General features: G+C 63.6%; 1 pseudogene; it reads right to left on the reverse strand.

The window, feature by feature from the left end:
• LOC146871751 (18S ribosomal RNA) overlaps window positions 1-2,312 on the reverse strand; it is a 4,500-nt pseudogene extending 2,188 nt beyond the window's left edge.
• Between the last annotated feature and the right edge of the window lie 3,237 nt (window positions 2,313-5,549).

A 5,549-nucleotide genomic window follows, 5' to 3' on the forward strand; every position in this document is an offset into this window, starting at 1 on the left:
CCGCCTCCGGCCGGAGCCCGAGCCCAGAGACTGACAAGACCTGGACCTCCAGACCTCTCACCACCCGATCCACAGTCCCTGAAAAGAAGAGACCCGTGGAGGCACCAAGACACGTGGAGCCAGCCATCTTGAAACGACCATGACAAGCTGACAAGTGCAACAACCGAGGCTCCCTCCAAGTTGTGCTTTGGGATCTGAGAAGCCCAACCCTCGAGCAGCATCTGCACCAAAGGTGAGCCCTCCAGCATCTCCACGATCTGCGTGGGGCCCTTCTGCATTTTGCCACTCGATGCGCCTAACCGGTTGCTGGCCCGCTGGCTAGTAGCCATCTTGGCGACGAACTTTACGAAATACACCGCTGGTCTGGTTGCTCCAGACTGGCCCTTGCTCCCCTCCAAAGGAGCAGTCCCTCTGACCTTGCTGGTCAGAACCATCAGCTGATTTCATCTCCTACAACAATTGCTTTTGCCAAGGCTTGTTTGCTTCGATCAAGTCGCCGACACCGCCGACAGCGAGAGCTGGCATGGGACAGCTCGTGAACCGACTCCTGGACATCGTCGACCTCCAGGGACCACGTGGCTGCAGAGACAAGCTACACCTTTCTTCCTGTTTGCACCCGACATTGCCTGGTACCCACCTGGTGCCACGCTGGTCACTGGCTAGTGACTGTGAACACTGTCCCCTCTGCTTACAGGTCTTCAGCATCTCCGATCCACTCTTGGATCCACCGCATCTCTCCCGGACCGACCGCCTGCAGCATCTTTGTCCACAGGCTCCACGGAACAGATAGAAGAAACCCGACGCACTTCGAGGCCTATGCACCCGCTTCCTGTGGGTGAGGTAAAGCTGGCACTTCTGTGCCCAAGTGTAGTATTACATCTCTAGTGCCTGTGTTCCAAATCTTGAGTTCCTAGTCCATCCGGAAGATCCTCTTTGCAGTAACTTTGTACTTTTTACGCACCCATTGAAACCTATGGGAGCACGCGTGTGACTATTTGCTCTGCACACGCCACCCGTGGACCTCCTGGTCACTAACTAAAGTTAGCTCCTTTTAGGCCCAGCGATTCTAGAGGCCCTAGGCCTTTTCCCTTTTCTGTTTGTGGTACTTATACCACTATTTTAGTATATGGTTTGAGCGGCCACCAGGGCCTATCCATATAAAGTGCAACTTCTGTGTATTCTACTGTAATCTTGTTTGACGATTTGTGCTCCTGTGCTCATAAAGAGACTAGGGGTTACTTTGAGAAATAAATACATATATATTTTGAATATATATCTGTGTGGTGTCCTTTCATTGGTATAAAAGGGGGTTGCATTTGGTAAAACAGCTGGCTTAACACGCTTCACGAGTTTAGCCTCAAAGACTGCTTAGCCTACGCTACCACTAGGGCAGCTAGTCCGAAAAGGTTGACTTACAACCACACCATAAGGGTTGCTTGGCATGGTACAAGGTGGTCACTTTAACTAGTGAACATCATATACCAGGCCAACTTCTCACACTAGCTGAAGTACTCAGTCGACCGGCCTGCTTTGAACACTCTAATTTTTTCAAAGTAAACGCTTCGGACCCCCAGGACACTCAGTCAAGAGCAACAAGGGGGCACCGAGAGGCAGGGGCTGGGACAGGCGGTAGCTCGCCTCGCGGCGGACCGCCAGCTCGATCCCAAGATCCAACTATAAGCTTTTTAACTGCAGCAACTTTAATATACGCTATTGGAGCTGGAATTACCACAGCTGCTGGCACCAGACTTGCCCTCCAATGGATCCTCATTAAAGGATTTAAAGTGCACTCATTTCAATTACAGGGCCTCGAAAGAGTCCTGTATTGTTATTTTTCGTCACTATCTCCCCGAGTCGGGAGTGTGTAATTTGTGCGCCTGCTGCCTTCCTTGGATGTGGTAGCCGTTTCTCAGGCTCCCTCTCCGGAATCGAACCCTGATTCCCCGTTACCCGTGGTCACCATGGTAGGCACAGAAAGTACCATTGAAATTTGATAGGGCAGACATCCGAATGTATCGTCGCCGTCACGGGGACGTGCGATCGGCCCGAGGTTATCTAGAGTCACCAAAGCGGCCGGGCGAGCCCGGATTGGTCTTGGTCTGATAATGCACGCATCCGGGGAGGTCAGCGCTCGTCGGCATGTATTAGCTCTAGAATTACCACAGTTATCCAAGTAACAGATAGAGCGATCAAAGGAACCAAAACTGATTTAATGAGCCATTCGCAGTTTCACTGTACCGGCCGTGTGTACTTACACGTGCATGGCTTAATCTTTGTGACAAGCATATGCTACTGGCACGATCAACCAGGTAGCCGCACCTGCTGAAAGGGTTCAGGGGGCCGTGTGCCCATCTCCCTGACCGGACAACCTTCGCACACCCCTCCCTCTCAGGAGCCTGCTGGGGGAAAGGAGCCCACCCGCCCGGGCGGGAGGGCTCGCCGGAGGGGTGGAGAGAGGTGGCGGTCGCATGGGCACCAGCAGGCCCAGCTGTCTCCCCCAGGAGGGAGAGGCGGGCTGAGGTGCAGCCTGAGTGAGACGCAGGGGTGCCGGAGCCTGGCGGCGGCGGCACCCCTCGGAACAGTCGTTCCGAGCTGCTGCGGAAATGTGCTGGTCGGAGAGGGGTGACGGCGTGGTGCACGGGACCCAGGGACCTGCTGGGCAGCAGTGTCTGAGGACCTGGCGCCACCCAACCCCTTCCGCTCGGGGTCAGACCACTGGGGAGCACGAGCTGCTGAGGCCGCTCGGCCTTCGCTCTGCTGGGTAGGGTGAAGGGCCTCCCGCCAGGCGGCAGGCCCTCGAGTGGGACGGTCCATGCAGGGAGGAAGCTCCTTGCTTGAAACAACAGCCGAGGCTGGCCAAGAAGTCCATCCCTAAACGGACTGAGAGTGCCCAATCGATCAGAGTACGGCCGGGGCATCCCCTGGCAGACCGCCCTGCGCGCCAGGGATGGCGGCTTCACATCCCTGCCCGCTCCCAGGGCGAGCGGGCTCGAAGGAAAGGCCCATCGGGAAGAGGCCGAGAGGCAGGCACAGACCCGGGCCCCCGGGAGCAACGGTGGGCAGGCCCGGGCGCTGCCTTCCCCCGTCTCGGGATCGCCGGACCTCACGGAGGTCTGACCCAGCAAACTCGGAGAAAAAGGACCATCGGGAAGGGGGCTGAGAGACAGGTATGCGTACCCGGGCCCCTGGGGGCCCTGCATCGGGCGGGCCCGGGTGCTGCCTTCCCCCGTCAAGGGATCGCCGGACCTCATGGAGGTCTGACCCAGCAAACTCAGAGAGAAAAGACCATCGGGAAGTGGCTGAGAGGCAGATGTGTACCCGGGCCCAGGCGGGCGGGACCCGGCGCTGCCTTCCTCTATTTCAGAATCGACGGAACTCACGGAGGTCTGACTGACCCTCTCCCTAGTAATCCGGAGGAAGATCATCTGGTCACCCTATTGGAAAGCATTTCACGCGACCAGATGGCCGAGGGGATAGGCGCGACCAGATGGCCGAAGGGACAGGCACGGCCAGATGGCCAAGGGAATAGGAGCGACCAGATGGCCGAGGGGAAAGGCGCGACCAGATGACCGGGCTCGAAAGGGAAGCCATCTGGTCGCTCTGTGCCCCAATGAAAGAGGGAGTGGGCGCCGGGGCATGGGGAACCGGAGGCCCAGTGCCCCAGCTGGACCCCAGCCATGGAGGCTGCGAGGGGGACCCGATGGGCCCTCCGACCCGGAGCCCGCGGACACCTTGACAAGCAGGGGACGCCTGTACGGGACCGACTTGGCGGAGCGGCCGGCTGGAGAATGGGGCCCAGGGCTGCACCACCCGACCCGGGGCCCGGCGGGGCCCCTGGACCCAGCCGTGGCTCCCAGGCCCAGAGGCGCAGGGGAAGCCTCCCTGGGCCCGCGGGACCCCGTCCCAGGCACCCTGCCACGCGGCAGGACCCAAGACAGAGCCCGGGGTGGGGGGGAAGCACTCCCCGGGGCCCTCAGGGGCCCGGCCAGAGCTCCTGAACCCAGCCAAGCAAGGGGAGGCTCCCCAGCCACAATAGAACCCCGTCCCGGGCCTTTGGCAGTGCCGCAGGCCAGGGGACGGGGCCCAGGGCCGGTGCCCCCCAACCGGGGCCAGGCAGGGCCCATGGTCCCAGCCGGGGCTCCCAGGCCCAGAGGGGCAGGGGAAGCCTCCCCGGGCCCACCGTACCTCGTCCAGGGCACCCTGCAATGCGGCAGGACCCAGGCCGGAGCCCCCCTCCCGGGGCCCAGAGGGGCCTTGAACCCAGCCGGGGCTCCCAGGCCCAGAGGCGCAGGGGAAGCCTCCCCGGACCCCGTCCCGGGCACCCTGCCACGCGGCAGGACCCAGGACGGAGCCCGGGGTGGGGGGGAAGCCCTCCCCAGGGCCCTCAGGGGCCTGGCCGGAGCTCCTGAACCCAGCCAAGCAAGGGGAGGATCCCCAGCCACAACAGAACCCCGTCCCGGGTCTTTGGCAGTGCCGCAGGCCGGGGGACGGGGCCCAGGGCCGGACCCCCCCTCCAAGGGCCCGGCGGGGACCCAGCCGGGGCTCCCGGGCACAGAGGCGCAGGGGAAGCCTCCCCGGGCCCGCCGGACCCTGTCCCGGGCACCCTGCCACAAGGCAGCACCCAGGACGGAGCCCGGGGTGGGGAGGCCACCCTCCTCAGGGACCTCAGGGGCCCGGCCGGAGCTCCTGAACCCAGCCAAGCAAGGGGAGGCTCCCTGGCCACAAGGGAACCCCGTCAAAGGCCTTTGGCAGTGCCGAAGGCTGGGGGACGGGGTCCAGGGCCGGAGCCCCCCACCCGGGGCCCAGCCGGGGCTCCCAGGCCTGGAGGTGCAGGGGAAGCCTCCCCCGGCCTGCCAGACCCCATCCCGGGCACCCTGCCACGCAGCAGGACCCAGGACGGAGCCCGGGGTGGGGGGGAAGCCCTCCCCGGGGCCCTCAGGGGCCTGGCCAGAGCTCCTGAACCCAGCCAAGCAAGGGGAGGATCCCCAGCCACAACAGAACCACGTCCCGGGTCTTTGGCAGTGCCGCAGGCCGGGGGACGGGGCCCAGGGCCGGACCCCCCTCCAAGGGCCCGGTGGGGACCCAGCCGGGGCTCCCGGGCACAGAGGCGCAGGGGAAGCCTCCCCGGGCCCGCCGGACCCTGTCCCGGGCACCCTGCCACACGGCAGCACCCAGGACGGAGCCCGGGGTGGGGAGGCCACCCTCCTCAGGGACCTCAGGGGCCCGGCCGGAGCTCCTGAACCCAGCCAAGCAAGGGGAGGCTCTCTGGCCACAACGGAACCCTGTCCTGAGCCTTTAGCAGTGCCGCAGGCCGGGGGACGGGGCCCAGGACTGGAGCCCCCGACCTGGGGCCTGGTGGGGCCCCTTGACCCAGCCAGGGCTCCCAGGCCTGGAGACGCAGGGGAAGCCTCCCCGGGTCCGCCGGACCCCGTCCAGGGCACCCTGCCACGCGGCAGGACCCAGGACGGAGCCTGCGGGAACTCGTTCGGGCACCTTGCCATGTGGAAGGACCGAGGACAGAGCCTGGGGCGGGGAGGCCGCCCTCCCAG

This window comes from Triturus cristatus, chromosome 1_1, assembly GCF_964204655.1.
Source record: "Triturus cristatus chromosome 1_1, aTriCri1.1, whole genome shotgun sequence".
Taxonomy (NCBI): Eukaryota; Metazoa; Chordata; class Amphibia; order Caudata; family Salamandridae; genus Triturus; species Triturus cristatus.